General features: G+C 41.8%; 1 long non-coding RNA gene across 3 annotated transcripts in view; it reads left to right on the top strand.

Moving 5' to 3' along the window:
• Window positions 1-24,401, top strand: part of LOC123365102 — a 91,208-nt gene that overhangs the window by 3,383 nt on the left and 63,424 nt on the right. For 2 of the 3 annotated variants that reach the window (XR_006577428.1, XR_006577430.1), the window contains exons 4-6: window positions 717-889; window positions 1,429-1,611; window positions 6,240-9,393. This is a non-coding gene — a long non-coding RNA (uncharacterized LOC123365102). Of the gene's footprint in view, window positions 1-716; window positions 890-1,428; window positions 1,612-6,239; window positions 9,394-21,234; window positions 21,379-24,401 lie in introns of those variants that run through there. The other variant, XR_006577429.1, reaches the window with a different exon arrangement.

Raw genomic sequence — 24,401 nt, 5'->3', positions numbered from 1 at the left:
CAAAAATCATTTTGGAAACATTTTAAGGTAAAGGTGTTTTGTTGTAAGACTCAAACAGTGAAGACAGGCAATCTTACTATAGGGATGGTCTCATTAAAAAGAGTTCTTTCATGGCATTACACTTATTGAACCTCAGCATATAGCTTACAGCACACCTGGATGATTATTTTGTAGGGACAAAACTCTTTTGTTACTAATTTCCTAATCTCAGATTAACAGGTGTTAGCTTTGCCCTCCCCATGTGTGGTCAGTACAATCACATCCAGGTTTGCTATTGAAAAATGATTCTGCTGGTTTGGGAAACCTCTGCTCTTGTCTATTGTAACTGAATTTCTGTAGCAAATTATAACCTGGTGGAGTTGCAGCTGTTTGATAGCATTTTGATAACTAAAGGGCCTTTTGCTATCACATTACTTAATCCACTGACATTGTTTCTTTATTGACAATGCTAAAACTAATGCTTTTTCCAAAGGAAAAGTGGACTGAGGTGAACAGTGATGCTTTGTTGCTGAGGATAAGGACAGAAGGATAGGTCTTTCTCAGAGGAGAAAGAGCCACATTTGTTGACATCATGCTTCACTGTCCCAGGGATCTAGCCCATGCAGAGTATGAACAATGGGGCAAAATACAGTGCTTAAACATGCATATTAAACTCCTGCCAGCAGCTACAATTATTAAATAACACCAGAATCTCCTCTAATCTTCCTCTGAAACAGTTTGAATTGGGTGCCAGCCTAATGTCTGTGGGAAGATTATTTCAATCCCTTGGGAAAAGGAGCTCCTCCATAAGAAGTTAATACCCTTGGGACAGTATATTGGAAAGCTGCATTTGATCTCCCCTGACAAATATGACAGCATATCATGTCTGAGAAGGTCCTGTCAGTAAAAGGTAGGTTATGCCACCCACAGCATGAAAGACTAAAAGACTCCCCAACTCCAGTTAACTCAAAAGCTGATAGTATTAGCCTGTTGGCAGCACTGTCGCTATCTTGCATTCATTGAATATAGCATCTCCACAAACTCTGTACCTAATTAAAATACAAGTGGCACAATGTTGCTACCATGGTGTTACTACTTCTGGAGATTACAGGGAGAAGGGGAATCTTGTCCAAAGATACTGTGCTGCTCAGCCCCTACTGCAATGAATAGAGCCACGGAATTGCACAGAATGGATTCATCTTGACTTGTTAAAGCTCCCCCTAAAAAAAATATCCTCTACATACTAAGCTGCATGGTATAGGGTTTATACACAGTCCCTCAAAGAAATGGGTCCATGAGCTGGGTTTGGAACTTGGGATTGTATGAAGTCCATGGGCCTGATTCTTCTCCACAGTTTTACACTGGTTCAACTCTGGTTTCAATGTAGCTGCTCCTGCCTTATATCTGTATAAGTGACAGAACTCTATCCATTATGTGCTTATTTTACAGAGAAAACAAGTATTTTGGATTGTTATTGCTTGTATAGTGCAAAGAGTAGTCTCTTGTGGAGATGTAAGGACCATGGCTGCAGCATAATCTCCTAAACTGAGAGAGACTCTTCTATGACTTGGCTTAGGCCCATCAACACAGACCAGTTGCATTAGAAGACATTTTAACATGATCTCCAACAAGGTAAACTTCACCTTTTACTGAAGTTGTTCTCTAAACCTGACAGCTTAGTGGTAGAGTGGTCAGAGCTTTAGTGACTAATAGGGAGATTATTTTCAGTGGTACTGGTTCAGTGTGATTGGGAAGGGGATAGAGAAGGGTTATTGGCAAGGGGAAGGCTCAGTCAGGACAGCAAAAATGTAGGTCACCTAGAAAAAGGTGCTCCTTCAAAGGTCCTGCTAAATTCTGAAGGAAGGTGTTGTATAAAAATGACACAATCTCCGCTGATCACTAGACCTGTGCTGAGGTGCTAGTATTGTACAGTAGCTGAGGCAAACTGAGATGCCGAGGCAGATGGGGGACAATGTGTTGCAAATCCCTGACTACCTTGGACACTCGGTCCTCCTACAGAGGGATATTTCAACAGCTGTTTTTTTGTTAGTGAGATTGGATTGTGTACCCATCACAAACCCATATTGGTGTTGTTTCCAATTACAATGATGAATCTGAAAAAGCCTTCAATAGGACACTAAAGGTGGGAGCTAGTACCGAATGACCACCTCCTGTTTCTATATCAAACGCTGTCTAAATCTGTCATGATATTATAGGCTTTAAACCAGACTGCAAGTCAACAATAACAGTATTTCAAAATCTGTCCATGTGCAAGTTTGTCTGCATTTGTTCTTGATGTGTACTGTACATAAGATACCTGATTCTCCGCTCAAACCATTATTATACCGGTGCAACTTCATGGACTTCTATTTTAAACCGGTATAAGAGAGTCGCGGCTACTGGACTAGTCCCCCAAAATCTGTGCCAACAATAACCAGCATAGAACCTGGTGCAGAGCTCTTGCCAGCAGAAGGTGGGAGCAACACAAGGTATCCAAAGCATCCCCTCCGTAACGAGTTGGATCACAGAAGCCCCCCTGGGAGCTGCCAACTGATGTGCCAAGACTACCTCTGCTCCTGCTTTCCCTGGCAGCTCAGGACTCCAGCGCCCTGTCTCGCTGAGCCAGACACTCTCATCTGCTCCAGCAAAGACCCAGAGTCTGAATTACTTGCCCCAAAGCTGCAGGTTTACTTGAAAACAGCTAACAGAAGTGTGCTTGTCTTTAACACCCAGATGCGCAACTCCCAATGGGGTCTAAACCCAAATAAATCCGTTTTACCCTGTATCAAGCTTATGCAGGGTAAACTCATAAATTGTTTGCCCTCTATAACACTGATAGAGAGAGATGCACAGTTGTTTGCTCCCCCCGGGTATTAATACATACTCTGAGTTAATTAATAAGTAAAAAATGATTTTATTAAATACAGAAAGTAGGATTTGAGTGGTTCCAAGTAGTAGCAGAAGGAACAAAGTAAGTCACCAAGCAAAGTAAAATAAACTGCGCAAATCTATGTCTAACCAAACTGAATATAGATAAGATCCTCACCAGTTCCAGAATGCTCCCTTTTACAGACTAATCTCCTTTTTGCCTGGGTCGAGCAATCACTCACACCCCTTTGTTCCAGTTTCTTCCAAGTATCCGGGGGGGTGGAGAGGCTCCCTCTTTAGCCAGCTGAAGACAAAATGGAGGGGTTTCCCAGGGGTTTAAATAGACTTTCTCTTGTGGGTGGAGATCCCCCTCCTCACTCCTATGCAAAGTCCAGCTCCAAGATGGAGTTTAGGAGTTACCTGAGCAAGTCACATGTCCATGCATGACTCAATCTTTACAGGCAGAAGCCATTGTCCACATGGTATCTTGTATGTCTCCAGGAAGACTGGAGCATTCCAAGATCCATTGTTCCCCAAGTGCTTCCTGATCGGGTACTTAACCTTGCAAATTCCTTCCGAAAGAAGCTGACCAAATGCCCCACAAAGCTTGCTTGATTTCTAAGTAAGTATACAGCCAATATTCTTAACCTCAAGTACAAAATGATATATGTGTACAAATAGGATGAATAGATATAGTAGACCATAACTTTTACCAAGATATGTTACATGACACAGGCAGCACAAAACATATTCCAGTTATGTCATATTCCCATAAAGCATTATGGGGTACAGTGTCACACCCTCTGCTTGGGGAAGTGAAGCTAATGTAGCTCGAAAAGTGGGCATTGCTGGTGGTGGATGGTGTAATTTGGGCAGCTGGTGACTGTGCTGATCCTTTCATGAGTCTCTGCTGGTGGGAGTTCCTAGGAAGTCCTCAACCAACAGAATTTCTCGGCATAGCTTCTTGCCCTTCCTTAGGTCAAACTCCTTAGCGTGCAGCAGGCTAGGCTTTGCACTTCTCTATTTTGACATGTCCTGGAGTGTGACAGCACTTCCTGACTGGAGCAAGCCTAGATTTGCTCTCTTCCAAGATGATTTCTTCAGTCACTGCCTGCCACCCAAAAGATGCAAGATAGGGAAATAGGTATAGGAAGCTGAATTCCACTTGCATTTACAACTGTAAATTTTCCACTCAATAATGGAGTTATTCCAGACATACACCAGTGTAATTTAGCACAATATCTGACTCAGGAGCTTCAGCAAAAATATCCATGTGGGGTTAGCTCATTCTGTTATCTCCTTGTGTGAGAAGTACCAATACCCTCTACACAATGAAATCACTTGGGGCCTATCAATTTAAAAACAACCCCTTCCCCAAACCCTAGGGTACAGTTGTTTCTGTGCATTTGTCAAACCCACTGTGATTTTTGTATAGGTAGGTCAAGCTCACTGATGTTTCTGTCCTTTTATTCTTGAACATACAAATAAGTTCTGCTGCAGGTATTGTTCATATGGCTTCAAGAGGAAGCGGTATAGCTGGTGTTTGTTACAGAACTGTGCATTGGCAAAGCAAGTCCAGTACTTCCTTGAGTTCTGTGCAGTTCCTTGGTGTGAACCTTTCTTTCATTTCTCTTGCATCAAATGTAAGCCTGCTAGCTTTAAATTCTATTGCAGACCTGTTTTCTATACCGAGGCGATAAATAAGGGAATGCATTCCCCCTTCAGAGGTGTGTATGCTAGGTCATAATGTATCCACTGATCTTATGTCCTTATCACTTTATCTGAATGGTGCAGTATGTAGTGGAAAAAACCAAACATCTCCCAAGAATATTGTACTGGAGACTTCCCGATTGCAATTCACTTCAGATTTTGTATTTTACAGACATGTCCAGGCCTCAGACTTGTAGTGTAACGCCAGTATAAAACGTACAGAAGAGTGAACACAGGTTACGTGGTGGGGTGTCCCGCTGTTCACCCTTGCCATTGAGCCACAACAGTTTCACATCTAGTGAATTCATTGATAGAGCTGGCTGGAGGATGACAATTCCATTTCATGATACCTTGTGAGGCTTGATTCATGAATGTAATGGGCCTGTAGATACTCAGCTAGAAGGCAGAATAGAATCGCAAAGTATTAGTAGGATACCACTTCTAGTATTTGTAGATCCTTCAACCTCTTCCAAAGTGAAAGGTGAATTATCTGCGTATAAAACAAAGATCATCTTTGATCAATAAACTGACTGTACCATATGGTACAAATTGTACTGATGTGCTTTCATTTTAGAGACTACAGTCTACTGCTGTCCATGATGAAGTTGAAATAATCTAATTCATTTCTCTCCATTAAAACAGTTCTTAAAAGCACTAAGCTTAACTAGCTGGGGACTGAGGAGGGAAGGGGCCAAATTATCTATTGATATAAACTGGCGGCAGAACTCCACTGAAGCCAGTGTAGCTGAGCCAAAATCTGGTGTAATTTGGTCCAATATGTTCCAGGCCTGTGGGTCAGCCATTTACAGTCAATGAGGGAACAAGCTGATCCTTCAAACAAACCAACCCCAAGCAATTGTCTGTTTTTAGAAGTTGGATAGTATTATTTGATGTCAACACTTCCAACAGTTGTTGATAAATCAATAAAGTGAACATAAAATATTGAAAAGAGTGAATAATTTATTAATCCAGCATCCAGCTGTTAAAGCTAGGAATAGGTTATTGACCTGGAAGCATTGGCAATAATTTCCTGGCACTGCAGTGAAACTTGACTCTGGAATGAGAATAATTTGGTGACTATGGGGAATTGCAGATGAGCTCACCCTCACTTAATCGGCAAAGGAAAGATCAATATGTAGGGCACACTATCTTACTTGTTGTTGATTGACTTAACAGGTTTGTATGATACACTCCTCCAGGCAGCTTGTAACGAATAACTTTCTTGCTGCCATATGTATTGGGTATCTTTTTCCTTTTTTACTCGTGATAATATAAGGGTAATCAAGTTGAAAGGCCATTAAATCTTTCATTTCTATTTGGAGACTGCATGAGATGGGTCGAACATTCAGATGCATAACATCTACTGCAAGCTTTAAATAAGCGATTGGGTCTCCATAAAAATGTAAATCCTTTTAGTCAGCTATTATTCTGATTACTCTTTATTTCTCCTAGGAAGGAATAGCTTTTAGATTCTTGTATATAAAGAACATGTGGTTCTTTAATTCAAATTAATGTTTTCAATAAAATAAAGGGATACAATTACTTGACTAATACTTTAGTTTATGGTCTGTAATATAAACAAACATTGATTCTGTCTAAGAATCAGGGAACTTCTTTGGCTTGGTCTATAACTGCATTTCAATGAATTTGAAATAAACCAGGCTTTTTGCTTGCCCTTCTAGACGGCCAGTAATCCTGCTTCTTCTGGTGTAGGAGATGTTGACTGACAAATGGCTTATCCTGGCTTGCTCCTTTTTAGGCCAGTGAGGTGATGGCCTGAAAGCAAGGAAGATTGCTGACATCCATCTTTGCCACGTTGTTCATTAAAGGCCTGATCCAAAGCCCTCTGAAGTCACAGGGAGGGTTTTTTCCCATTGACTGCAATGAGTTTTGGATCAGGCCCGAAATTTGAATTTGCATTTGGTCACTTGTCCATTCTCATAGACTAGAGATGTACACACTGTTCACATCCATATATTAAAAATTGGTGTTCCCCAGAATTAAACCAAACCAAATCCGGATTGAGGCCAGTAGTGAACATTTTAAAAACACACTCAGCTGCGTGTTTTTGAAGTCATATGAAAGTGTAAATTCAATCAAAAGAATAAGGTTTAATGGTGCTGGGATTTCACCCTGATTGTTTACCAATGTAGTCTATCCCATACTTAATTTGGTACTTAGGACAACAATCATCAAAGATATATACATCTGATGCAGTGGCTTTATTTAACCTACATGAAGGGCACTGCAATTCTATATAATCTTGGGCCAGGACATTTGGATCTAGATCTGAATGTTTAATCCTCACTTTGGGCATATCCAGATCTGGGGTATTGGTTTTGTGTATTGGAGCCATAAAAGCCAATTATGAAGTTAAATTACAGATGCAGGTCTGTATTCAGTGTATACAATGTCATTGTCTGCTAAGCAGTGGTCCTCAAACATCTAGTTAAAAAGGTTTCCTTTCCATAATTTGCTGCACACACGGTATACAGCATGATAGCCAGGAGTCCAGCCAGTACCCTTATCATCCACAGGCAGCAGTTCTGCCAGGGTGAGCTATTGTAAAAGGAAATCTCACAGGTACTGGGGTAAGCTTTTCTCAGCTGGAAGCTGATCCAGCTTTCTGTTGCCAAATGCTGTGTCAGCCAATTCACTTAGACTTATCCAATTACACACAAGTTGTTTATATATACAGCATTCAACACTTCCAGTAAGTTTTTCTGTGATTGTGATGCATTTAATGCTTAATGATACAGTGAGACTAATAGGACAAAGAGGCTCACACAGAAATCTGAGTGGTGCAGGCAGCACTAAGTTACAGGCATCATCGTTTTTAAAAGACTTTGAAGAGGAAAACAAGTGTATTTGGATTCATGTTTCCCCCTATACACCCCTGTAACACTTACTAGTTCTAATGAGTAGTCCAAATCAATGCTCCTTTTGTGGGGGGGCTTCTGAATCCAAACTAAATTGTGTTCCCAAAATTTGCAGATGGCCTTCTAGCTCAGGGGAAAGGATCTGAACAAAGCATGGGTACTTTGAAATTTGGGATCTGAATTTCTTGTGTCAGGTCCGTCTCTAATTATTTCCTGTGCAAGTTATATTTATGTACTGGAGGGAATGCTAGAACTCCTCCTTGCAACCATGGCAATGATTTTGGGTTGTTTTTTTGGTTCAAGCGTGTGTATGTGTACAAATTTTATGTAATTTTATTGAGGAGACTGCATTCTGTGTGTGTCTCATTTAAACTGCATGAAATGCCAAGACTGTCAGGGTATAAATAACAAGGGGAAATAGAATCTCTTATATTGCTTTCTGAGAACATAACTTGCCCTAAAATTTAGTTTTATATTTTAAGCACACTCAGATGGAATAGTAACTTGGATTACAGAGATACTTAACTTTACAGGCTGGAGGAATATCTTAAATAATGTTGTTAAGACGTATGTCAAGTAGAGGATGATTATAGGAAGAAGGGATCTGGGCTGAACAAATTTTAAACTTGCACAAACCTGTCAAAAATGTTTTATTGTCAGATGTATTATACTACTGTGATTAATGTGAAATGGAAATACATTATTGTGTGTGATATGTATGCATGTTGCAGATCCATTAAGAATAGTCATGTGATTTATTTGTATGAAATGTCATATTAAATGCTAAAAATACACATAATGTTAAAACTGAGGTGCATTCCAATAAAAACAAGGAAATTATGAGATAGGGCAGCCTTACATCAATTTAGCTCATTCCCAAATGACTGAGGTATTGCAGCATCTACACTGAATGATCTTTTGTATAGTAGGTTATATTTTCAAAAGTGCACAGCTGTGGGTGCAGTTTTCCATATGAAAATGTTGTAATATCCAGTTTTCTGCAGCTATGCATTTGGGAATGTATATGCACACACATTTGTATCCAATTCACCTATTTCCATAGCCCAAAATTTAGACATGGAAGACTGCTCTAAGGATTTGAAAGGCTGGGTTGAAGCCCCTTTAAAATTTGTTCTAATGGGGATACATGCAAAATCATTTGGTATGCAAAAAGTACTCTATTTCTCCATACCTAAAAGAGCAAACCACTTATTTCATGCAGAAAACCGCCTTTTGAGGTAAACAATAAAACGGAGCAAACGTTAGATGCTGTTTGTGAGTACCTGACAAACACCAATGAACTTATTCTTATGCCCCTTTGAGAGATAGAGAAGTGTTGTTGTTCTCATTTTATATATTATCGCACTACATTCATAAATGGCCCATGCTCATTATTTTAGAGCTCTGTTTGGATGGCATCTGCCACATTTGTGCCATGACTGCTTTTGTATAATGATCTCAGGTTCCCTTATTAACGTTCTCCTTGCAGCAGAAAAATAGAGCTCTCTAATATGAATTATAGATACATCAAATGTAGTACAGGACTGCTACAAGAATGGTCACAAAGGAGGAAAGCAGGCCATTCGACAAACTGCTAGCTCCTCATGCAGTAAAGACTTCAATACAGTACATGAAAAAGGTCTATGCGTAAGCCAAAGTGTAAAATCATTACTAAGCACTTTTGCTAAGTGTTTTAATTTATGAGGGAGCTATACTTTCCAGAGCCATTACTCTATAAGACTTAAAATATGACAGCAGTTTAACGAGAAACTAAACCAGTAAATCCTCAACCCATAATATTCTGAATCTCACATTGCCATCGCTATAGCATGGCCTCTCTGACAGTTGCTGTGTATGATTATAATCCATTGGAATAAACTGATACTGACAACTGCAACATTTTAAAGCTTTCATGCAGGTCATACAAATTGGCAGACTAACTTCTACCATGTACCAAGCATCCAAAACTTAACTAAATACATTTTTAACCTATTTCATTATCAGAAAGAGTTAGCTCATTAGTTTTACCGCTGTAAAGTGATAGTTAGTAAAATGGGAGACTTGAGAAATGAGATCTACAAGATGAGTGTTGCCTGCTCTTATTCTCATTGAAGTCGGAATAATTCAAATAAGCAGTGTATAACAAACGTGACTATTGCTAAAATATTTATCTTAAAGAACTGGAAGTCAATCCAAGAATAAACTAAACATTGCTGGGTGGTCTTATGAGATGAACCATCTAATTCATCTGAGAAAGATCTTGTTTTGTGTGAGAGGAAAATGCTAACACTTTAAAAAGACTTGATTTGTGTTTTAATTTTGGGTAATTAACTACTGGCACAATTTATCTGGGGATGTGGTGGAGTCTCAATCACTTGACCGTTAAATCAGGATTGGCTGAATTTCTAAAAGAGATACAACTTTAGATAATGCTTTCCCAGCCAGAAGCTCAAACAAAAGGTATGGGTTTGATGCAGGAATTGCTAGGTGAGGTTCTTTGCCCTCTGTTATGCAGGTGGTCAGACTAGGTTATTGCAGTGGTCCCTTCTGGCCTTTAAATCTATGAATGTCTGGGTAAATAGATTGCCAGGGAGACCTAACAGACTACGTAGTCAATAGGTGGAGGCCGAGGTCAGTGTGCAAAACATGCTCACTTTCCCCTGAATGCTGATTGTGTGCCCAGTGCAACATCACTGAGATCAATGGAGTTGCCAGGATGTAAACTGGAGTAGAACATGACCCCTTGAGTGCATGTGCACTTGGCAAGTGCTGCTGGATACTGGATAATTCTGTATGCTAGTAGATACTTAGACATTCAGGTGCATTTTGTTTTACAGTTTACTTGTGCCAGTGTGGTGATAGCATGTGTAAATGCAGATAAATAATGCATGTATACTCCAGCATGCAAGCATTAACCTCCACCTACTGAAAGCTTGCCCCAGTATATGTTTCTGAGAGGGCTTATATAACTTTTTTTCAGGGCAGTGGAGCATGAAACTATATGGTAAAAATTCCATGACTTTCCAAAAACATGGATTCCACCATTTTTTCCTCTCTTGTTTGAGAAGTGAAGATTTTCATGCATTTCTAGAATCAAAGAAATTTCAAATTAAAAGGATGTGCTACAAAGGCAAACAAAATAAATTTCAGAATTTATTATTTGTCTTCTATTTCCTCCTGGTCCTTTGCCTGTTGCTGAAACCCTTCCTAAGTATTTCTAAACCTAAGCATTCAAAAATCATGAGATTTTTAAGAAATACATGTTATGTTCTTCCTTCTTTGTGTTGGAGCCTTTAGGGTTCATATTTTTCAAGCGATTCTTCACATTCATATGAACAAGAATTTTTTTTAAATTAAATGAGATTTATATGACTCCAGGAGCAGAGCCTTCAAGAAAAAAACAAATGCCACAAGAATGACTATTTCCAATGCTTTTATTCATGCAACTATTCTTGCTAATGTCCCCAGGCTACTTAGAATCATAGGAGATTAGAGTTGGAAGAGACCTCAGGAGGTCATCTAGTCTAACCCCCTGCTCAAAAGGGGTTGCATGATTCAGAGTTGCAGAGGTCCTGTCATAAAACTTATGATCAAGATTTTCAGAATCTTTAACAATAGCTGTAGGCTTATATCTCCAGTTCAGTAATGGCTCATATGAATGTGGTTAGTGAAAGCTATTAGGAGTTTGGCAGTCTGGGAAATCAGACCACTTATTTTGGTTCCTGATCAGTTTTGTAACTTATAGGATATTTTGAATCAAGTCTAAACTGCTTCTTCTGTTTATATTTTTTTAAATCTGAGCCAGATTCTCCATTGCACTTCAGAGCTACTGGTCTGATTACAGAGAGGACTGATGCTGGACATAGTTGCCTAGCAGAGATTTCTTCTGGCAGAGGGGGACTCTTTCGCTAGCATAAATCCAGCAAAAGGAGCTCCTATGCCAGCTGTCCCAACCCCTAGTCTGGCATAGGGAATGTGCAAAGCAGAGCTCTGCTCTGCCAAACCTCCTCTACAATAAGGTCCCTTAGGGACTTCGTGCCAATGGCATACATTAGAGTAGTTCCTAGGCTGCTCCAGCTGACACTGGACTAGGTTGGTACAGGGTCAGGGAACCACAGCCTGCTCCCTGACTAGGATCCCACTCATTCCCCTCACTGAATAGAGCTGTACCACAGGGGAGAACTGAACTCTCTGTGTGCCTGTTTGGACCCTTAAGCTGTTAAAATTAATGTTTGTTTGGCTTATGCTGGTGGTTCTTAACTTGCACATACTGCCTAGAAAGACAGAAAGCTTACTGTTTGCAGCAAGGCCACTGGGGAGCTGAGCTTGCCTTCCATCTGGACTGAAACAAGTGAGCTGCTCTGCCCAGATCATAGTCTTAAACCAGGAAGCAGGGCCTGTTTGCTTTTTGAGCTGGTCCTTGAGCCTTCTTTACTGGCCCCCTCCCTCATTCTTGCAAGGTGTTAACTGATCTGGTTCACCCTGACTGCTGGACCCAGGTGACCTGCCTCAGGTCACATGTGGGACACAGAGCTTTGGGCACATTTTTAATTCAGCTGGGGGAGTCCCAAAAGCATTCTGTGCCAAATGGAAAACGAAGCTGTTGTCAGTCCAGGGGCAGCACAGCAGAAGGGTAACTGAGCTCCTTCCTACTGCTTCATTCATTTTTAATCTGTAGGCCATTTATGTTCTTTATTACTGTTGAATGTTTCCAAAAGTTGTGAAAACCCTTGTGCAGTGCCTCTTGGCTTTGGAGCCTGCATCTAGAAAGGAAACTTTATACTCTTATGTCTGCTTGGCTTGGATTTATTCCTCAGAGGGAGAAGACAGTAATTACTTACTTGGTGGTGATTTCACCTCCACAATTATTTATTTATTATTATTATTTTGCATTCATAGAGCAGCTCTTGCAGAACTCAGTGACACAAGCCTTCAGCTAATGCACTGCTAAACTTGGGAGAGCCTGAAAGGACTTGTTCAAAGCTGCTTTGGTCTGTCTCACTTCTGCTTTTCTCAAGGCCACAGTGAAATATGCAGTGGTGAACACTAGTCAGACATTCGTTGTAGTGCACTTTTTAGTTAGTAGATAAAATAATTATCCCCTAGGAATTCACAACAAATCTAGATCTATAAGAGAAATTATGTTTAAAATCTTTCTTTTTTCTTAATTGAATATACATTCATTACCATTTTTCAGGTTGCAAACCAAGGTGAAACAGTTGGGTGATAATACTCTGCATGTTTTCCTATTTAGCCCTGCTCTCTGTTCCACAAGACAGGATGGGCAGCCAGTCACTGAAAACCCACAGCCACTTGCTGAGCTTCATCTTTCATTTATTTTATTTCCGCATTTACTTCTAGCAGCTTGGGCTAGTGATGGGAGGGCGGATGGGGGAAGGCTGATGGGTCAGTCTATTGTATTGCCTGTGGATCCTATATATTTTCTCTTCCTGAGGCTGTTTACGTTCTGAGTCACTTGATGTGCTGTGCATTCTCTTTAAAACTTCAGCCTTACTTAGCAGTCCTCAGTCACTAGGATCAAACCCTCACACAAGCTGCAACTCGAGTTCAGTTACGAGGTGGAGGGGAAAACATTCAAAAGAGTTCCACTGTGTCTTCTATGAACTTGACCTCCTCAGCTAAAGTAAATAATGTGGCGATGGTGTTCTCTAGGTTGGAAGACTGGCAGTTTCATAAACTTATGAAAATTCTATGGAGAATCCTAGGCCATTCTAGAGTATACCAAGGCTTATGGAAGGGGTTTGAAAGTTAAAGGTGGCTTCAGGCCACTGTTATGCACCCCCAATCATGGCCTGTCCCCCAGCACTATGCCAAGTCAGTCCTATGGTGCAAGGTATGGACAGTATATGGCTGCCCTAAATTTCACCTTGCTACCCATAGCACCAAGGGATTGCTCCTACAACTGTGAGATCATGCACTGATGACTGAGGGCTGCAACGCCAGCTGAATGCCACCCTGGGAAAACTCAGGGAGCCCGATTAAACCAGATTTTCAGCTGTTTTTGGAGCACAGCGGTGAATGAGGGCCATTGGGACTCATTCTTTACTAGCATACAGCTTGTGTAGCCCTTTCTACCTCTGCTAAGTGGGTATAGAATGCAACAAACCGTTACACTCAATTTGTATTACCTTTGCATAGGATGTAACTGACTATCCAAAGCCCATTTATAAACCAGTCAGACCAGTAAAAGCATCAACTTACATTATTTATTGATCCCCATCTGCATTAAGAACTAATTTGTTTGTATATAATTTGGCTTTGTTTCACTATTGGATGTTCAAGTTAATAAACATGTTTTCATGTAAAAAAAAATTGGAGTAGGATGCAGAGCAGTGTTTTCACCAGATTCTTCTAAATTTCTGTGTAAGGCACCTTCAGATCCTGCCACCATGGGTTTTCTATTGTATTTCCCTTTCCTGGTCTGGTCACAGGTGGAGATATTTTTAATACATATTTTAAAAATTAATTTTGGGTGCACAAAGCAAATACACTGGGGTAGTCAAAAAGCCTGGCCCGGTGGACTGAAATCTCAGAGAGGGGACGTGGAACCCCCAAAGATACCCAATCCCTCAAGAACACTCCAGAGTGGTGAGGAAAATGAGACAGGGAATGGCATATAGGCATGTTACTGTTTGGTTTGGATCTGTACGTTGTGCTATCTAAAATAAACAGTGACTGGTTTTGGAACCCTTTGCCAAGCTTGTGTCTAATTGCTTCCACTATCATGGGCCCCTGAAGAGATGAACTGTGCCCACAAGGTTGAACTCTGGGAAAGGGTATGCTAGGGCAGCTGGCACTAGTTACAGGGCCTAGGAAGTTGGATTGTTGGGTCTCAGCTCTGAAAGGGGCGAGCAAGAAAGAAGTGTGCCACGAGATCCAGAGGCAATGCCTGGACTCTGCTTAGTCTCAGGAAGTTTAAAAGCACAGGAGTCCAGCATGTGGGACCCAGACACTGTAGCTTAGTGGGTGTCCATCAGAGGGGGCCTTTACCAGGGTTCTCTTTAGTTTTTCATTCCCCCTGTGATATTACGCAGGGTACAATCTAGACCAGTGGTCTCCAACGTGGTGCCCGCAGGTGCCATGTGCGCCCGCATACGGCCCGGCGGATGAGCATCTGCTGAAATGCTGCCGACAAGCAGCATCATCCAGAGGTGTCGCCACCGAAATGCCACCAATTTTCAGTGGCATTTCGGCGGCGAAACCTCTGAATGATGCTGCTTGTCGGCGGCGATGCCTATTGACATTGTCGCTTCTCGGTGGCATTTTGGTGGATGCTCGTCCGCTGGCCACGGTCCGTGGTGGCTCGTCGTCTGGCACCCGCCAGATGAAAAAGGTTGGAGACCACTGATCTAGTCTGTTAGACAGCTGTGCCCCCTCAATTCTCCAATCTAGGGCACCTTTTACACTGCTTCGCTGGCCACTCCTGGCCTGCTCTCATACAGCCTCCAGCATGTAAATTACTTCCAGCTGTATAGTACAAGCACTATAGCCAGCCACTCTTGAATTACATTGCAGAGCAACACCAGCAAATTCCCATTCCCAGACTTCCTCCAGAAATGTATGTCTTGTACTGCTCAGCCCTCTTCTCTCACAAGCTCATATAAAGTCTGTCCTTTTATTAATAGAAAATGATGTGCACAAATCCAGTTATCCCAAATGGAGTTTCCCAAACATTTCAATCCAAACACACTGGTTTAGCTAAAACAATAAAACAAGTTTAACTACAGAAAGATAGATTTTTGTAAGTGATTAATGAGGCATAACAGTCAGAATTGGTTACAAAGAAATAAGATATAAAATGCAACTAATAACTAACTTAACAAGCCAAAGTGAATTCAAGCAAAAGGTCTCTCTCTCATCACATGCTTCTTGCTGGCTGAATTCCATTCATACAGGATCCTTCCCTCAGTCCAAAGCTGTTACTTTGTTCCTCAAGTGTTGTGGCTGCCGTGGATGGAGACAAAGGGAGGAATATTTTGGGGTGTCCTCCAGTCTTGTACCCTTTCCTCTTCTTTGAGAATCATCTCCAGCTGGGATTCAGGAGAGAGTCTGTGGGGATGGGAACCTCCAGCTGTTTCTTTGTCAAATTGCCTTTTTTCCTGCCAAAGAATGGCCACTTAACCAGGTGATGGTCCATTTGATTTCATTGACACCTGGCTGCAGTGTCAGTCAGCCTTTTGTCTCTGAGGAACTGGTTTGTGTCTTCTTCCCCAGATTTGGAATATATCTTACTAACATCATATAGTAGAATCTCATAACTTCACAAGCAACGCTGCCATACATATGTTACCAGGACAATAATGATCAGAAAATCATGTTTTCAGATGATATCTTACAATGCATAGTTTGTACAAAATGTATCATAGTCTTGAAAAAGGGGTGGACATAGGGATACAGACTCTCTCTCTCTCTCTGTTACCAAAAGGGGAAAATAAAGAGAGTGAGAACCCTTAGACATCAATCATTCTGTTGCATTCAGCAGCAAAAAGAATGTGGGGTGAAGGGACAAAAATCAGAAATCTCTTTATTTTCAAAAACTGAATGGAAATTTCCCATCAAAATTTTGTCGAATAACATTTTCCTTTAAAACAAACAAAAAAAATTTCATAGCTGGCAACCCATTTTTAAGCACGAAGAATTTTGACCAGCTTTAAAAGTGACAAATCAGTGAATGCTGATTTAGCGAATAATAGAAATAAACAATTTGTAGATACTAACCTGTAAACTGAAGTTTGTTCATAGAAGGCCTAATCCAGCTCCAGTTGAAGTCAATGATCCCCTTGAAGTCCAAACTCCCATGGACTTCAATGTTGCAAGATTGAACCCATAAACAAATATTTGCAGACCATGCCCCCAGGGCCGCCCCTACCCATACGCAAAGTATGCAGCTGCGTATGGCACCAGGAAATTTGGGGCACCAAATTTCCTGGTGCCCTGCGCAGCTGTGTGCTGCTCCAGCCTGTGCCCCACGTCTTCGCCATGGCCCCCGCCCCTGCTTCGCCCCAGCCCCGCTTCTTCCCGCCTCTGCCCTGCCCTGCCCCAGCCCCACTCCACCCCTTCCCCAAAGCCCCCACCCCAGCCCCGCCCCTTCCCTGCTCTGCCCCCACTCCCCTGAGGACTGCAGCAGGGCTGGGCCTGCACTCACCAGCGGCGGGAAGTGCAACGACCCAGCCACAGCTATACTGCTGGTGAGTGCTGAGGGGCAGTTCCCCCCTGCCCCCAAGCCAGCCCTCCCCCGCCCCCGTGGAGGCCTGCCCCCCCCATGGGGGCTGTGTCTAGGGCCCCAGAATAGCTAGGGATGGCCCTGCATGCCCCCGAAAATTACTAGAAATTAGAGTAGGTTAGTGAATGATTTACAAACAAGGAAAAGGGGCTAAATTCATAACGAATATCACTTGCAACAAATACTTCCACAAGCTCTAATCGTTGGTGATAGGAACCATTCTGTAGCCTCAACTGCAACATTGTTAGTATAAAAACAGATGAAAACCATCTTTCTTTCTGTCTTGAATGCAGGAAGTGAATGCTACTAATTTGAAATTGTGACTCAAGTCCTTACCCGGCAATAGGCCAATTAACTTTTAAACAAATATGTAAATAGTCTTAAAAAAAACTTTGAGGCCTCTACTTCCATTTTTATTTGTTACATTTATTTCCTTTCTATATATGAATGTCCTAAAGCTTAACTCATGAAGGAAATTCTCTGAATAAATTCATATTCATTTCTGGCTTGTGGAAACTGAGCATTATATCCATGCTTATTTGCATTCTCATAGCCCTTTGAGGGTATTTTTGTCTCTTTCAAAAGTTACATTAGATGGCAGATCTGGAGTAGTGAAATGCCTTCTGCCTGCAGCTCCATGACACAAAACACTCCCCATGGTGCATAATTTGACCTACCAATTCTTAGAAAAGAAACCTACAGTATCTTACAGTGGCCAAAAACACTGTAGCAACACTATTGTAAAAAGCTCTTCTTTGAGGCCATTACTGTAGAATGCTTTTATTTTAAAACAATGGAAATCTATTAAACAAGAATCTTGATGCTTGTCCAGTGCCATCATGTTCCACTGCCATGCAAGAGACAGGGGAAAGGTATAACCACTTCCTTATTCATAACTCTGGCACTAGAGTTATGGACCATGCTTGATGATTGTGCTGGTCCTTTCCACTGGGTGAATTTCACCTTGTTATGCCTTCCCCACAGGGAGTATCAATATCATGTTAGCATATAGCAGGGGAAGCAGGGACTGTAGTTGTCTCTCTCCCTTGCATGAAGTAGGGGTGACTCAGGGAGGGGGGCAAGGTCCTCTCACGCACGCAAGCACCAGATACAATCTGGTTCTATATTTTAAAAAATGTTGTGGAGTTGCATGGTATTAAATCCTCTCAATGCAGTCAAGTGTACAGACTTGCATATGTGCTGTTGAAAGGGCTTCATTGAAATAGAGGGCAGGGCTGTGTGCACAGGGGGAAGGAGAGAGGGGGTGTTAGCTCTGGAGGCGATCGTAGGCAGCTACCACAGGAAACAGCTTCACAGAAACTCCCCCTTTGGCTTCTGACAGCCCTGAAAAATAGCCAGATTTGAACATTAGCTCTGAACACGTTTTTGTATTATCATTCTTATTGGCTTAGTTTCTAGTGAGCTATGCACTGCCCTGCCGTGATATAACACAGGACATGGGCTAAACAAACATATTTGAGGGGAAAAGAGGTGTGAGCTGCCAAAACCAGAGTTATTTGCAAATAGGCAAATACATTACCTCACAAATCTCCCTCCATTCTGTAGTGGCTGAGCTGTTTTTCAGCTGGTACAGCCTATATGATAAATGTAAGTGTACTGTAAATACCATTATAATCTGGAATATGGGAACCAAGCGATGTCTTATTTGCTTTCCAAATCTGGTTTTAATTTGTGAGAGAAATGTTCAGCTGTATCTTTATTTATTTTTTTACATTGCTACTCAAAGTACAGTAAGGGTACAGGCTGTCTGGCTTGTTTCAGGGTCTGTCTCTTTAGCTCTATCATCCGAACAAGTATCTCTTAGGTATCCTTAGCCACACATCATCGGATGATCCTGTGGCACCTCTGCATTCTGGGAAGAGGAGGGTTAATGCAGTGAGGGAGCCAACTGAAGTCATGCCATTTTTATTTATGAGGTAGGGAAAGTTACTTCCTCGGCAGCTGGCAGGAGAGGTGGTGAGGCAGTGCCAGCTGTTTCAGTGCTTGCTGCTAGAACTTAAGCCTCCCCTGACACTCCATTGCCCTCTGCTCGAGATATGGAAGCAGTTAGTATTATAGGGGCTGTCATGAAAAACAGTCTGTTAGGCTGAGGATGTGTCAGAAGCTGTAGCAATGCCCGTTTCTCAGCTGCTAGCCCTGTTAATGCTTCTCCCCCGCCACACCTCCTTTTAAAGAGGCTTTGATGTCTTCCTGATCTATGAACCACTGTATGTAGTCTCAGATCCATATGTCTGGATAAGCTTTTGCGTGACACTTGGATGGACCCTGGAAGTATAAGATAATCTCCTTTTAATTTTTTAAGCTCTATAACATCTTCATGAGATACATGCAGGAACTGATTAACTCATGCACTAGCAAAGCAAATGTGGACTATTTAACTGTAGACAATTAATTATTTATCTGTGGGCTGCATGGCCCAAGCGCCGTGGCTACATCCAGGAATAAAGAGGTAATGCAGAGATACAGAACATTTTTCTATTTAAAAAACAACTTGTTTCATTGTAGCCCACTGATTGATTCTTTGCTTGCTTGGACACAGGATCCAATGCATTCTTGTGTATAATTGAAATATGGCTAGCTGCAGCTGGGTGCATGGGGATACTCATGTAGGATGAGGTCATTATCTTAACTTCCTTAGTGGGTTTAGTTTATTAGTGTATGTTTGACAATTACTTTGTTGATCTTTCATGAAAGAGGAGTTGCTCATAGAATAATTGAAAACCTCATAAGTGGATTTGGAGGAGAAATCAGTAAAAAGCTCCTAGTTTAGGATCATACATGGGTAGGTTTAAGCAGGGAGGTTCCTTGCCTTGGCAAAAGGGCAGATGGACTAAATGGCCATAATAGGTCTTTTCAATCTCTGATTTATGAGTTTGTAATTCAAGAGCTGCTTAGGTTGATACATTTGTGTTTGCCCTCCTCTCTCTGAAATTCAGCTGAAGCGAAATGCAGTCCAGAACAGAGCTTGGAGTGATTTTCTCCCAATATTTATTTGCAGCTACAGCTAGCTCAGTTTTAAGACCTTTTACAACACCAACCCAATGTCATAAATACTATACCACCAACTTCTCTATAGGGAGCCGACGGGCTATACAGTTAATGAAAATTCCTAAAGCAGTGATATGGTGAGATTCCTAAGATGAAATTCAGAAACCGCCATGAGTTCAAGACAAGTTCAGTTTGCAAAGTTTGCTTCTGAGTTTCTCCTCCTGCACTCTTACCTCCTCCCCCACCCCCACCCCAATCCTGAGCTATCTGATTACAGGAATCCACAGCAGCGTGCATATGTCTTAACATCTAAATGCCTGAGTAACACTCTAAAGTTTTACTGTTATAACTCTTTCCGTTAGGGTATGATATTTGTTTCACTGAAATAGTTATCCCAGTGAATGCCCCAGTGTGGCTGCAGTTAACTAATACAAAGATGACTTAACCTGGTATAGCTGTTCCCATCTGGAAAGGGGAACTGTTATGTCAGTATAAAGCAGCTGCATCCCTACTTAGGGGAAAGCGCAGCTTTTACTGTATGATATAATTAAAACTGTAGAACTTCCTAATGTAGAAAAGACCAAAGATAGGCCATAGCCACAACATTTGATTGAAATCCCGATTTCACCTCTTGAAATTCACAGTGCCCTGTGTGGGGTTTTGCCTTGACCCAGAGAAAGGCACTCGTGAAATTTGAAGCCACATAGGGGTTTGAGTTCTGAACCCTTTAGATATAAACACCCCTGGAATTTTAGTGTTTTGGGTCAGGCCCATCTGTCTTTGTGCAAGCATTTTGCACCAGCCTATAGCTGAAGGATGGAGTGTCTGCCATCTCCGTGTAAGGTGGGCTGGAAAATAGAGAGCTGTGCACTGAATCTGTTTTAGAAATGAGATTCTAAGTGACATCCAGGTCATGCCCTTGAGATCCGTGTGTAGAGGGAACCTTCTGTATGGGGACCGCCTTCCTGCAAATACCTTGGGATTCACTGGATTCTCAGGGGGGAACCGCAACTCATTCTGGAGGGAAAGTGCGGATGCCAGCTCCTGTGCAATGATTGAGTGCAGAGAGCCTGACTGAATTTTCCTCTCAGCAGGCTAGCTCCCACAGGCATTTCTGACAGAAGGGGCTCTCTGGGCCTTTGTGGCTAGAGGGATGCATGACCAGATTCAAATATGAGAAGTGACTGAATAGCTTGGTAACCCCACCTAAAAGCAACTATCCTTTAAGTACATGTCACTGTTGCTCTTCAGATAAACAGAGGTAAAATCCCAAGAGTGAGGACAATCATGCATGTCTCTACTGAGCCATGAAACTCAGCAATGACTATATTAAGGTATGGGGAGGACCCAGGCTGAAGAAGTGTTCATTAGACAGAAACCTGGTTTAGAAGCTTCTCAGACATGAGGTCGGACGCATCTCTAGCAGGTGAAATGGATCTGCTAGCTGCAGGGTGTTACAAAATCCTTCTCTGCAATGATGTCTTGGGACCTGTTGAAACTAAACTAATAATAATCATAACTCTTCTATATTGCTTTTCATACCAGATTTCAAAGCACTCTACAAATATTATGGACCAAAATATGCCCTTGGATTTGTTGCATGTGGCTTCCACCCTCTTCAGTGGCAACCTGGTTTACGCCTCTAACAGAAGAATTGAGACTTATTTAATCGAACCTCAGAACATCTTGGTAAGGGATCACTTCATTCACTTCTGGGGAAGAGCAGAGAAGCTGTTTAACAGTAATAATACCTAACAGTTTTGTGTCAGGAACAGAAGAATGCCATTTAATTCCTACTACAAAGGCAGGCTGAATTTAATCCCTGTGATTGGAGTGTGTCCAAGTTTCAGCCCTTACTCTTTTTATATATCTTTAAAAAGGCCTGGATTCTTTTATGGCTATGACTGGTGTGCACCTTGTTTTTCTGTCGCAGATGAAAGACACCACTACAGAGGAAAGTGTCTTCTATTCAAGTAATTACCTGTCTTGACCTTGCTTAGCTTATAAGAGCTTTATGGAATAGCAGCACCTGTGTTATGTATAATACTCTTCCAGCAGTTTAGGGCAGAGGATGAAGAACACCATTCTACTTACAGTTGAAACTGCTGGAGGAATTTAGGCAGGCACAATACCCTATGAGTCGCAAATGGAATTCGGACAGCACGTGGCAGGGAACATATCTATTTCTACAAAAAGTGACTGGGAATTTTAATAACACATAATCAGGAGCTCAATTTGACCAGGATGGTACTCCTAATGCCATGTTGAGGGTTGAGGGAAGGGTGTCACATACCACATCAGCAACAGCACTTTTTGAATCCTCCCACCTCCCTGGCTTGATCCTACTTAGTCTATGAAATTGGATGATAAGTTGGAATATCTCTTATTTGTTGGGTGGGAAGCGATATCAAATGAATTAAGAATTATTAGATAATTTTTCTCAAAATGTTAAAACAATGTTGAATAGCTTATGCTGGACTAAAATACTATCATCTTATAAGTGAGCAGTGTAGAATAGCTCAGGCTTCTGCAAGATAATCATTCACTTGATAAAGATGCTTACAAACAGGTTCATTTTCCCTCCTGAGGATTAAAATAAGATGCCACTAATTTCAGTTCCAGTACTAACGTTTAAAACGTGTGTGGCTGCTTCATAATATCCTGTTTAATTTTGAGCAAGGCACTATGTATTCTGTGTCACAGCGTAAGTCTTCACTGCAGACTTAACTCGAGAGTTTTTCCGTTTGACTTAGCCTAGCCCATCTGAGAACGTCCACACTGTGAAAGAACACTTGAGTTGCTATTTCCTCACTGGTGCTGCACTCATTCATGTGTGACACTAAAACTTCTGGGAGCACATCCCATAGTTCTTTGTGCTGCAGTCAATTGAGCCCCTCTGTGAATTCTTTCCTAGTGAATGGTGGGAAAATGTGTCTGTTCTTTCTGTGCATACAGAGGAAGGAGAGGGTTGTTGGAAGGACTAGTGGCATTTGATCAGAGTTAGCTTGCGTCATGTTAGCAGCTGGTGGGTTGTGCTCATGCAGGTTTTAGCTCATACCTCTGACAGGCCAGGGAACTCAAGTTAAAAGGAGCACCACACTCAAGGATTTTTTTATGTGTGGACAGGGTTTGAGTTAGGGGCAGCCCTTGAGTTAATCTAGCAGTGAAGTCAAGCCCTCTGTGGTGGTGGACGCCATTGGTCCAGAATATCAGCTTTCATTTACAAACAAAAAGGGAGTGGTCAAAATGTGACCCAAGCAAAAACAGGTGCAGTGTCTTCAGAATGAGAGATACCTGAAACAGTAACTGAGAGGTGCGAACTGTTCCATTCATCTCAGTCAAGTTTCTGCAACTCCATGCCTGCTGAATTTGGTATTTTGTCAAGATAGTATGGAATTCAGTATTTCTGACATAGAATTTGCCATTTTGGTGCATTCCGGTCTGATTTATTTATTTGTCTCCCTGACCTGCTTGGACTTGCATGCAGCTGTCTCATTCTTCAGCTTTCCCCACTTCCTACATGGTTCTTGGCAGCTAGAGTTTGCAAACAGATTGCTGGTGGCAGGGACGGCTCCAGGGTTTCTGCTGCCCCAAGCAGGGGAAAAACAAACAAACAAATGCTGCGATCGCGATCAGCTCTACCGCCACCTCTTCAGTCTTCGGCGGCAATCTGGTGGCTGGTCCTTCACTCCAAGAGAGAATGAGGGACCCACCGCCGAATTGTCACTGAAGAGCCGGAGATGCCGCCCCTCTCCATTGGCCGCCCCAAGCACCTGCTTGCTGGGCTGGTGCCTGAAGCCGGCCCTGCTGGTGGGGAGTGGAGGACCCAGAAACAGCCAAGACCCAGAGAGCCAAGTAGCTGAATAAGGCAAACTGCAAGCTTTCCATTCCCCATCCCATGTGAGAGGAAAGAGTTTCTTAGTGGGGTTACCTGTGCAACGTTATGGTAGTTAACAACTATGGAGTGAAGCTGGGCTATTGGGAGAGAGGGACCTCTTGAAAACAATAATTTGGATGAAGATAATTATCTATGAGTTTGCAACAATGAGCCATGGATGTTGGTGTGAGGGGTGCATGGGAAAGGAATGAAAGGCATTTTATGGCAGTAGAGTACATTAATGTTGCTGCAGAATTTAGGGGTTACTGTTGCACACTGTAGAAATGGTTGCTGTCGAATTTAGAAGTTGTTGCTGTGGAATTTGGTCCATTGGTGCCATCACATGCATGGGGCTCTAACTATAAAACCCATCAAACCAATTTGTCTGATCGAATCTTCCATACTGAACACGGCCTTTCAGAGAATAGGGTTTGGTGTGTGTTTGGGTGTTATTTTTTTTACTAATACTGACTCTTGTTGTTTTTAAGCTACTGTAGCAAATGGTTTGAGTTTGATTCAAGGCCTTTTGCATGTAACACACTACTAAATTCCCAGAGTTAAGAGCCTTCTCATCTAGAGGCCAGAATTTAACTACAATGTGGTGTTAGTTACTCTTCCAATAAAGTAAAATGCCTATAATCTATACAGACATGGTTACAAGCAGCATTTACTGAAGAACATAAATATCAGCAAATCTAAGTTCTCTCTTGTACCCCACACTAGCAGAATAACAGGATAATATACTACATAACAGTGATTTTGTTTGGACAAGTTGTATTTTTTTCCTTCATGCTTATGTGTCAGAAATTTGGTAAATGAAATGATACTTCTGTAT

This window comes from Mauremys mutica, chromosome 2, assembly GCF_020497125.1.
Source record: "Mauremys mutica isolate MM-2020 ecotype Southern chromosome 2, ASM2049712v1, whole genome shotgun sequence".
Lineage (NCBI taxonomy): Eukaryota > Metazoa > Chordata > Testudines > Geoemydidae > Mauremys > Mauremys mutica.
Note: the sequence above shows the minus strand (reverse complement) of the source record. Positions and strands in the feature narration are given on the sequence as shown.